Raw genomic sequence first — 11,737 nt, 5'->3', positions numbered from 1 at the left:
TGTAACCAGAGCCTGACCTTTGGGGCAATGTGCAGCCTTGGATGAATTTTTATTCAAAAGGGCAGTGTATAAAAGTTATACCTACATAAATACATACATGCATACACCTAGACAGGTATGTCTTTGGGCACCATACCCTGTGCTCCAGTGTGCCTGGAGTCGGGCTGTGGCACACCTTTATCGCACTCATCAAATCTTGGGCTTTCCATAAGCGCCTGGCTGGCCAGTGTGGGAACAGAACAGCAAACATTTTGATCTGATGTAGCAGTAATGCTGAGGAGATAATCCTATGTGGTGGCATTGCTACTTCAACACTTACCTTGTGAGCCACACCTCAGTGTCTGCAAGTCAACTGCTGCTGAGTAATTTTACTTTCAAATAAGTACCCAAAGTACCCAATATTAGTAAGTCAGTGGTGGTGGAGTTTGCTACCCCACCTGCCCACACAAATCTATGGTAGTCACTTCCTTAACTGGACTCCTTTGGGAGGAAGGGTAGGATTTCTCTCTCTCTCTCTCTCTCTCTCTCTCTCTCTCTCTCTCTCACACACACACACACACACACAATCACCCCCCCCAAACACCTTATAGCAGTCCTCACACAACAAAGGGAAGGGGCCTGCCACTAGGTGTCTATTTACTGGCAAGTGGCTACTTGTGAAACTGATTTATACTGTTACCATGTCTTTTGAATATTCAAAGATAACAGGGTCTGTGTCTTTGGAACGGATGGGGATAGTAACTTAAATAAACAATTACCTTCTTCTATGAAATAAGATGGAAGCCGTGCTAATGGAGATCCCAATTTTCAGAGAATTGATGTTATTTCACTGCTGTCCAGCACTATTCCATTCAGGGGATTGTTCAAGTATCCTCAGAAGAAAATATTTTGCAAAAAGTGATGACTGCATAATTGTGTATTGTCTGTGAAACTAGACATTACCCAACTGTTGTGAAAGTAATGGATTTCTTGGAATGCAGCAGGTTCACATCCCCAAAGCACATATTGCTGCATTATTGTGAGCAAGGCGTGTGTAGGAGAGGAAAGGAAAACCTAAGAGAATATAACGCAGATGTTCAGAGAGGAAATAGATTTCCTTTGCTTTCCACAGAAAGACTCCAACACACACAACTAAAACATCTACCAAATACACATGTGTGACACTATTCCAGCCAGCAAATCTTTGCAAGCCCTGTTTGGGCATCCTTTTTGCTCACATGCACATGAACATGGAGAGGTGATTTGGGGTGCATTGCCAAGGCCCTCTAGTGCATCAGGGTTCGCCAGTTTGCAGCCCTGCACAAGTTTGAGGGTAAAGGTCTGGAGCACAAGACCTCCTCTGCTCATGGATGTGTGATTTACAGCCCTGCACAATTGCACAGAGAGCAGGGAGGAGGCTACCCATGTCAGACCTCTGCCTTTCATACTCCTCCTCCCATGTTTACTTCCCTGCAAGCGAGAAGAGTGTCCAAAATTGAACTGGATGATGCCAGTTCCAGAAGAGCAAAGCCACACCAAAATGGGAGCATGTTACATATTTGTTAGATTTGTCCTGGGATACAAAGATTTGGTGAATGGCTGAAAAGTGAAATGGACAGCATCATTGGTTCTCCCTTAGTTCCAATGATAAGGCTGCCAGTGGCTACTAACCCTGATGGCTATGTTTGAGGCCCGCAGCTGGAGGCAGTATGCTTGTGAATACCAGTTCCTGGAAACTGCAGGAGGGAGAGTGCTGTTGCACAGAGGTCCTGCATATAGGATTCTCATAGGCAGGAGGAACTCACAGGAAATCAGCTCTGCCGCCTCCAGCACCTGTTTTTCTAGAAAAAAAGCACTGCTCATAGGCATCTGGTTGGCTACTGTGAGAACAGAATGGGCTACTGGTCTGATCCATCAGGGCTCTTCTTATATTCAAGCAGTTTGTTGCCTTATTCGACACCCAGGAATGCTGCATTAACTTGGCAGAGTGCTGTACACAGGCCCAGGAACAGTCCCACGTGAGTTAATGCTACACATGTAGGTTTAGGGAGCTCATTTGAGTATGACAATGACCAGGCAGCACTCCATAGAGATGCAAAACAAAATGGTCTCACATTTATACTAGGCTTACTGCACTGCTGTGAGGCAAAGCGCTCTGAGCCTTTGGAAATGTGCCACATGAATGCCAAGGGGATCCATCCATCCATCCATCCATGCATGCATCATGTTTTCCCTTTCTGCAATAAGCCAAGTAAAAATAAATAGCAGAACAATATTAAGGCTCAGGCTAAAATTGTGTCCCAAATCCTAGTGTGACTGCCTTTTTTGTGGGTGTAGTGCTCTTGCCACACCAATCTGAGCGCTGTGAGATTCCAGGGCTTTCAGGCATTTACCCAGGATTTGGTTTCATCAGAATGAGGGGCAGTAGAGAAAGTGGTGTCTTTAGGATATATCAGGGATGTCCAACCGGTAGATCTCTGGCTGATCCTGGTAGATCTCGGGATCATGTACAAAAAATTACAGGGAAAAGGTTTTTTAAAAACTATGTGCAATCCTCCCCCCCAAAAGCTCTACAACTCTGGGCACTGCCCTCCTAAAAAAAACTCAGCAACTCTGGGCAATCCACACCCCCCCACCCCACAGACGCTCCCCCTCCCTCCAATGACAATGGGTAGATCACTACCAGTTTTTTTAAAAAACTGGGAGTAGATCACAGTCTCATGGGAGTTGGACATGCCTGGGATATATGGTTTATTTCCCCATATACGCAATGGAGGGCTTCACAGCATTAACACTCCAAAAGGGTCTTGCTTCTCCCAGAGCTGCAGCCTTGGATTCAAACAAATCAGTCCTGGCTCTTCTCTCTCTCCAGCTTGCTGCTTTTACCTCTAGCTCACATCACTGCTACTCTCTGCCCTCAGCTCTGCCTTGTCTGTTCCGAGAGGGGGGCCACCCATTTGCCATCTCACACTGAGCCCTTCAGTCCCCATCATCTTACCAGAAAGCCAGCTTGGCTGTTTCCAGGAATTAGAAAGCTTGATTAGATTTTAACACTTGCTGGATCCAGGGATCAGTGGGGTCTAGTATACTGCTTAACATCCAAACCCATGACTGTACTGTCTGCATAAGTGTTTTCATTTGTTTTTTGAAAACTGGGAAGACATACAAGGAAGTAAGTGAACTGCAGTGAACAGAAATGAGAGATATTTCCAGGCAACAGCAGCATTGCTGTCTGTGGTTTTATGGATGGTCTGTTTTTCCCAAATCTACTTACCTTGCTAAAAATATATGAAGTGATGGCAGACTGGCCCTTTTGGCCTGTGGACTCCAGCGAGTGTCTCCTGCAAGTGCTTAAAACTGGCTTAGTAAACAAACAAAGAAGGCTTTTAGATTCTGCAAGTGGAAAATTGCTGCAAATGAAGATTCTCCCCCTCTCACACTTGCAAGTGCCAAGGAGCTGTCTTTATGACTATTCCAAACTACATAAACCCTGCAACCCCCCCCCCCAAGCACTGAAGCACTTAGGAGCGTGAAGTGTGCCAAGACTTGGATATTGATTTTTTGGGATACACTTTTTTGTCTTGAGAGCATTCCTCTACTGTTAGGGCCCTTGCACAGTTTTACACAACTGCTTTTATTTGTTATGGTTAGCCAGAAATGGTTTCTATGGATTACATGATTCTGATTAGCTGCTGAACTCCAATACATATTGACATTTGTGCACCACTGACAACAAAGCCCACAGATCTGTTTTCAGAGAAGAGTAATGAGGATATCTGATATCCTCCCACAGACCACAATTAGTTTTTATTTAAAAGAAGGATAGGAACTGCAGAAACTTTTACCTCCATCCACAGCATAAATATGAACTACATGGATTAGTCACACATAATCTACAGACAGAATCCTTTCTGGCAGGCGAAGAACAAAATCAATGTTCAGTGGGAAGGTCAAAGGCATAAAATACATTTGTATGTTGTAAAATAATAAAAAGAAGGAACCACCCAGGTTTCCTGATCATGTGGAGATTCTAAATGCAAAGATTATTCCCCTGTTAGACCTTCTGCTCAATGCGGCTACAGCAGGCAGAGACAAGTGGGATGAATAGGTTTAGCATGCCCAGTTCAGCTTTCATTCTCTTGCCACACATTCTGAGAATGCATGGAGATGAACACATGAACAGCTTTATCAAATGCAGCAAAGGAACCTGCAATTACTGCTAGCATCAAAGATTATATCACCACTAGTAAAAACATTATTAATGGGTCTATGATCTTGAATGTCACGTAGTGTTACTGGCAGCTAGGGCTCTCAATGCTACACATAAGCTTGCACAAGGACTCGGGTGGTTCTGTGGTCTAAATCACTGAGCCTCTTGGGCTTGTCAATCAGAAGGTCGGCAGTTTGAATCAGCGCAATGGGGTGAGCTCCCGTTGCTCTGTCCCAGCTCCTGCCAAGCTAGCAGTTCGAAAGCACACCAATGCAAGGTACTGCTGCAGCGGGAAGGTAAACGGCGTTTCCGTGCACTCTGGTTTCTTTCATGATGCTCCGTTGCACCAGAAGCGGTTTAGTCCTGCTGGCCACATGGCCCGGAAAGCTGTCTGTGGACAAACACCGGCTCCCTCGGTCTGAAGTGAGAGGAGGGCCACAGCCCCACAGTCGCCTTTGACTGGACTTAACCGTCCAGAGGTCCTTTACCTTTACCTTGCATAAGTTTGCTTGGATTGAACCTCCTCTGCATTATGCCTTTTCAGGTGCTGGTACAACTGTCCAACTGGATGGCTGAGTGCAGGATCTCTGAGCTTCCATTTGATGGCACCTCTACAAATTTATGATTTAGACTACCTATTCTTCCTGCTTGTTTTGGAGGTTGTAATATGGGAACCAAATGGAATTATCTTACTGTTTATTATATGTATTTGTAGTTCACCCTTCAGCAAGTGCTCCCAGGGCAGATTCAATTTTTCTTCCAAAAAAATAAAATACAAAATTGACAATTTTCATAGCACTAATATTTAAACAAATCTGCAAGTGGTTTGCACTGTAGATTAAAGCATCTTAAATAAATAGCAAATAAAAAAAGATGCCAGAGAATGTCTACATTCTGCAAAACAATTAGAAACCAAATAGAGAACTGGTCTTCAGCTGGTGGATAACAACAGGAAAGGAGCATCACCACTATGCAAATATGTGGTAAAATTTTAAGAAATGGGTCCTGCAATGAATGTTTGGGTTAAAAGCAGGGCTTTTTTCAAGGGAAACTCACCAGAACTCAGTTCCAGCTCCTCTCAGGTGGGTGTCCTTGCCATTCTAAGAGGGAGGTGTTCATGGTGAGTTCCGGCAGTTCTTTTTCTTTTTTTAAAAAAAGCACTGGTTAAAAGTGAATGTAAGGATGCCCTTTGCTGGATCAGTCTGCCCACAGGAGCATTCTAACTTGTAACAGGACATAATGAGGACAGTGGTATAGTATAATCACAGAGTTGGAAGGTGCCCCAAGTGTCATCTAGTCCAACCTCCTGCAATGCAGGAATCTCAGCTAAACCTGAGATAACAGATCCAGCCTCTGCTTAAAAATCTCCAAGAAAAGAGAGTCCATAACCAAGGGAGACCTTTCCATTGTCAAACAGCTCTTACTGTCAGAAAGTTCTTCCTGATGTTGAGTCAGAATCTCCTTTCTTGTAACTTGAATCCATTGGTTCAGGTCCTACCCTTCAAAGCAGGGGAAAACAAGCTTGTTTCTTCTTCCATGTGGCAGCCCTTGAGATATTTGAAAATGGCTATCCTATCTCCTCTTGGTCTCCTCTTTTCCTAGCTAACCTTCACAGCTCCTTCAAGCGCTCCGCATAGGGCTTGGTTTCCAGAACCTTGATAATCTTGGTCACCTCCTCTGCACATGTTCCAGCTTGTCATCATCCTTTTAAAATTGTGATGCCCAGAACTGGACACAGTATTCCAGATGTGGTCTGACCAAGGCAGAATAAAGTGGTACTATTACTTTCCTTGATCTGGACACTAGACTTCTGTTGATGCAGCCTAGAAGACCATGAGCTATTTTTGCTGCTGTCTCAACATGGATGTAAAAGTAAAAACAAACCCTACTAAATCCCCTTTCATTCCCCCTCACTTGCCTAACTCTCATTTTGCTCCCATAGCTCCTTCAGCATGATAAAGGTAAAGGTAAAGGGACCCCTGCCCATGAGGTCCAGTCGTGGCCAACTCTGGGGTTGCAGCGCTCATCTCGCTTTATTGGCCAAGGGAGCCAGCGTACAGCTTCCGGGTCAGCATGTGGCCAGCATGACTAAGGTGCTTCTGGCGAACCAAAGCAGCACAAGGAAACACCGTTTACCTTCCCGCCAGAGCGGTACCTATTTATCTAATTGCACTTTGACATGCTTTCGAACTGCTAGGTTGGCAGGAGCAGGGACCGAGCAACGGGAGCTCACCCCGTCGCGGGGATTCAAACCGCCGACCTTCTGATCGGCAAGCCCTAGGCTCAGTGGTTTAACCCACAGCGCCACCCGTGTCAGCATGATATCTTTCACTATATTAATCATTTAGTTGATGTAGCTTTAAATATTGTGAGGTGTCCTTTATCAAGATTTTGTTTCTGTTCAACACCCATATGGTTGGGATGTGAATTTACCTTTGTTCCTGAATTATTGCCTAATGAAACCTCAGGTGGCTTTCTCTCACTTAAATCTTATATATACTGTACAAGCTCACACATATTTTTATAAAGGAGATACTATGGAGACATGGTAGGTATCTCTTGATCATTACTCTCTTACAGAATGGAAAAAAGACTTTAAAAGAGAGAGAAAGAGAAAGGAAGATCTTAAAGCACATTACCTCCCTTCTCCCCCCTCCCAAATACGATGGGACAGATTGCACAAGAAAAGATAGGAAATATCAAAAGAGAAAATAAATATCAAATGCATAAGACTTTCTTCTTCTTCTTTGTTTACTTGGTTAAAGCAAGGGGGCACATCAGCAGACGTCACATCTGTAAACTCTGGTGTGTACAGGCATAAAAAATGCATGCACAACCTGTAGTTGTCTCACCTCCTGTGACACACTCTGCCAGAGTTGGTCCTTTGAGAGATGCAAAAGCTGCACCATGCCCCAAAGCCAGTGTCAAAAAAGAAATAGAGGGGGAGGAAGCAAGTCATTATGCAGTGCTCTTAAACAAGTTTTCTAAAGTGTAATACTTGCTGAGGTGCTAAACCCGAGTTTGGGCTTTGCAGATGTGGGCTCATATAACTGAATACAAAAATAAAATAAAAAATCCTGCACATAGAAAAATAACATATAAGAGAGAGAAGGCTAGGCTAGATTTCTGTACAACATGCTTGTTTTCTACATGCACAAATTAAAAGTGAAATGGGGGAAAACCCATGACACAGGACTCTAGGATACCTGGAATGAAACTGGAATTGTTCTTAGTCCTCTAGCGTTCTTCTTCTTTGCCTAATGTGTTTGAAGTAAATACAGAGTTGCTGCTGGTGTGTGAATGGTGTGGCACATCACCCAGTCGAAATGGGTTCCCAGGTTCTCTGGGTGGGGGCTTGAACTGGTGTGGTGTGTGTTGTTGTTTTAAACTTTTTGGGTTCAGAAACCTGGCTCTATTCCATTAACCAGGCATAGATTCGTGCATTCAGATATTTCCTCAGGAAATATAAAGAAATGTATTTTAAAATTTAGAACTATCCATTCAAATTAATAATTTTCTCATAGACCACACACCATATGTCCCCATTCCAGAAGTAGATAAATGCATTTTGGAACAGATTTAGAATTCTGATAATAAATGGAAAAACCTGGTGTTTGGTCTGGGATATACTAGTCTTGTAGTGGTGTTAATTATGTTTTGCTTTATATATCTTGTTGCGTAGTTCAAAGGAGATAATTAGTTCTGTACTGTTCTATAATGGGTAGCTATGATTACATACTTCCTGATTTTTCTGATCTGCCTGGATTACATTTTATTGTAAGTCATGCTTCAGTGCCTCTTCTGCAATAGGGACACTTTATCTGACCTGAGCTGCAAGCTCCTGGAGGCAGTAGCCATATGTGGATCCTGGCCAGGTCTCAGCATCGTGAGGTGGAGCTTCCCTCCTTTCAAGGGACCTTGCATGCCCTCCAAGTTTCCTAATTTTTCAGGGCTGCTCCTGGAATTAGACATATATCTCTGCACAAGAGAGTGGGAGATGAAGGCATTCCTTCAAAAGCACAGACACCGAGTAATCTGAGTTATAGGCGACTCACCCACCTTCTTCTGTGATGCATGCAGTGCCAGATGAACAGTTGGTGGCCATGGGGAAATGGTCCCACGATTGCTGGAAACACCCATAGAATGATGGCGATTAGCAAGTGTAAGAAACTGGCAGTGGCAAAGATCAATATACAAACTGAAACACAGTTATTCTTCAAAATTTGCACTTCTCCAAATTAACAACATGATTGTCACAAACTTCCTCACCACTCCCTTCAGAAAAATGGGTATAACAACACTAGACTACTTTGTAGGGCTGACATAACCCACACTCAGTCATAGTCAGTCCCCCTGCAATATGAGTATATAATTATGAAACTATTCAGACTGAATTATTCAGGTGGGTAGTTTATTTTAACCTTTGTGATGGTGAGGTGATTGATTGTTCTAAGTTGCTTGCAAGATGCTGTACGACAAATTACCTTAATCAGCCATTATATCTACAATTGCTGAAGTAAGGAGAAAAAGGAAGGGTGTCAAGAGGTTTGCTAAGTCCAAATATGCATGGCCAGCATGCAGGCCAAGGGTTGCTTTTCCAAAAAGAAAAAAAGGAAATGCAAGGCTCACATGGGACAATTTATTTTCAAGTCAGAAAAGCAGCGAAGGCTGTTCTGGTAGAGCTGCTAGGGCACAACCATCCAAAGAGAACAGCAAGCAAGCCACCCAAAAGTAATCAAACCCACACAATCTTTTCTGTCCCATACATATTTTATGCTCCTTACAGAAGCTTGTGGAGGCATTTCTGCAGATCACCTGCTCTCTGGCCAATCAAGTCTCTGCACCCCTTAACCACCCCTAACCCAAAAGTATAGCTATTGCAAAGAGATCCCTCCTGTGGGCACCTGTGGAATAAGAGTGTTAGGACTGTCAGCTTTTCAGCCCCTTTTGTGAAGGTCCTTCCTCCCTCTTGTTATGGCTCCTCCAGTATGAACAATTATCACCTACTGTTAAATACTTCTGTTTTGGACAAGATGTGTAGCATTTCTAGGGATTTCTGGATGAAACTGATTATCTAGATCCTTTTCAGTCTGACTTCCTAACTGGTTTTGGGAAATAAAACTGGTTGGCCATTCTACTGATTTGTGATGGGAGATGGATGGACCAGAGAGTGTGACCCTGTTGGTTTTCCTGGACCTCTCAGCGACCATGGTATCCTTCTGGACCACCCTGTAGGGACAAGCTCTGTGTACACTCTCTTCTTTCCTTCATTCCTGGGAGGCTGGAACCAGATGGTGGTGCTGAGAGGCTGCTGCCCTTCCCTTGGGCCTGTGGCCTATGGGGCTCCTTGGGGTTCCATCTTGTCCCCCACACTGTTCAACACCTGCATGAAACTGCTTGGTGAAATCATCTGGATATCTGTGCTGCACAGTCACCCATGGGCTCTCTTGCTCATTTACATCTGACTCTAGGACAGCAGTGGAAGTCGTCAGCTGGGACCCAGGGGCTGGATATTTAACCTGTTTGGAATTGGAGTGCACTCTCCCCAACCAGGCATTTTTGTTGAGGTGCCCAGGTGGCACCAGTGGCATGGGGTGCTTTTCTCCAGCTTCAGGTGATACACCAACCATGACCCTTCCTGATGAGAGAGGACCTTGTCAAGGCTGTTTATTAACTTATAAAACATATATCAGCCTTATACCAGTGGGCTAAAACAGTAAATATAAAACAATCAACATTTTCACCAGGAAGAATCCCTCTAAAACAAGCAGAAGGTGAGCCCTACGCCGTGTTCACTCTTCGCTTCAACATCCCAGTAAACCAGAAAGCTATATAGTCTGTACCAGAAACCATATAGACAACAGAACAGACTCCCACAAGAGGTGGTGGACTCTCCTTCCTTGGAGGTTTTTAGGCAGAGGTTGGGTGACCATCTGCCAGGTATGATCTGGTTGAGAATCTTGCATTGCAGGGGGTTGGACTAGATGACCTTTGGGACTACTTCAGACTCTACCATTCTAGGATACTAGGATCATATCAATCAACCGGCTCATCTCCACATTCCAGGGACTCATTGAGGCACTGGCAGAATTCTAAAGGCAGACTACTGAAGTGTTGGAACAGGCCCACATTTTTGTTTCAGGCTTTCGTTAAAAAACCTGCCATCAGTTTGCTGCAACCACAGAGCCTAGGGCTAGCCGATAGAAAGGTCAGCGGTTTGAATCCCCGTGACGGGGTGAGCGCCCATTGTTCAGTCCCAGCTCCTGCCAACCTAACAGTTCGAAAGCACATCAAGTTTGAGTAGATAAATAGGTACCACTCTGGTGGGAAGGTAAACGGCGTTTCCATGTGCTGCTCTGGTTTGCCAGAAGTGGCTTAGTCATGCTGGCCACATGACCCGGAAGCTGTACGCCAGCTCCCTCAGCCAATAAAGCGAGATGAGCACCACAACCCCAGAGTCGCCCGCGACTGGATCTAACGATCAGGGCTCCCTTTACCTTTGCCTTTATTTATACCTGCAAAGCTTTGTCAACCTATGAGAATGACCAGGCCCACCATCTGGGAATAGTTCCTCATCTTGGTACCCCTCTGCATTCCTCAAAGGGTTCCAAATCTTTCTGGAATTGTTTTCCCTGCCATTTGTAGCCTTTTCTTTGTGAATTCCTGAGAGGATCCACATATTCCCCCCGCCCAGCTCTGAAGCTCTGCTAGTTTTCAGATGTTCTAATTTTTTGATCACCTGTTCTAGCATGAATCTATCTGCCTTGGATATTTTTTACTGGCTCTCCTGGGAAATTTATGTCTGTTGCTGACATCTGTCCCCCAGTCTTCTGTGTGAACACAGAGAAAAAGAATTCATTTGATTGCATTTTAGCAATGTCTGCCTCTTCGGTTAGTAAATTATCCAGGCTATCTCTTTGAAATCCCACTGTCTCCTTCAATGACCTCTCATTTCTTGTGTACTTGAAAATATGGTTTATTATTTATCTTAACCTCTGCTGCAATTTTCATTTCATTTCACTTTTACTGTTTTAACTGATTGCTACACTTGGCACTGCATTCTGTAATCTTTCTAAGCTTTCTTGCCCCCCCCCCCACTGAAACACATACTGTATGTCTATACTTTTTCAGTCTGAGTGCTCTGCTTTCCTATGAAGTTATTACTGGTTATTACAGATGATGCATGGATTATCCAATAATGCAACACTTTTATCTCCTCTGTTGCCTTGTTTTTATACAATCATTAACCTGCATTATACTAGACTCCAAGAACCTGTGAACCATTGCCCCAGAATTGCTTCTTTTTGGAAAGAAGATTCTCAAACTTTGGTTCCCAAACTTTTTGAACTTGTTTCACTTTCTAAACTCCATGCCAACATTAGGACTATCTCAAAGAGACATCAGTCCAACACACTGAACAGGGCAGACGTTTGCTGATGTCTTTTCTCACAAGTGATGTGAGGGGTGTTTTGAAGGTGGGCATTGGAATTGGAGTGCACCATATTGTCATGGTCTGCCCACCATTTGGTGACGTTGGGATTGTTTGCG

The sequence above is a fragment of the Podarcis raffonei genome, chromosome 4 (genome assembly GCF_027172205.1).
Source record: "Podarcis raffonei isolate rPodRaf1 chromosome 4, rPodRaf1.pri, whole genome shotgun sequence".
In the NCBI taxonomy this organism is placed as follows: domain Eukaryota; kingdom Metazoa; phylum Chordata; class Lepidosauria; order Squamata; family Lacertidae; genus Podarcis; species Podarcis raffonei.
Note: the sequence above shows the minus strand (reverse complement) of the source record.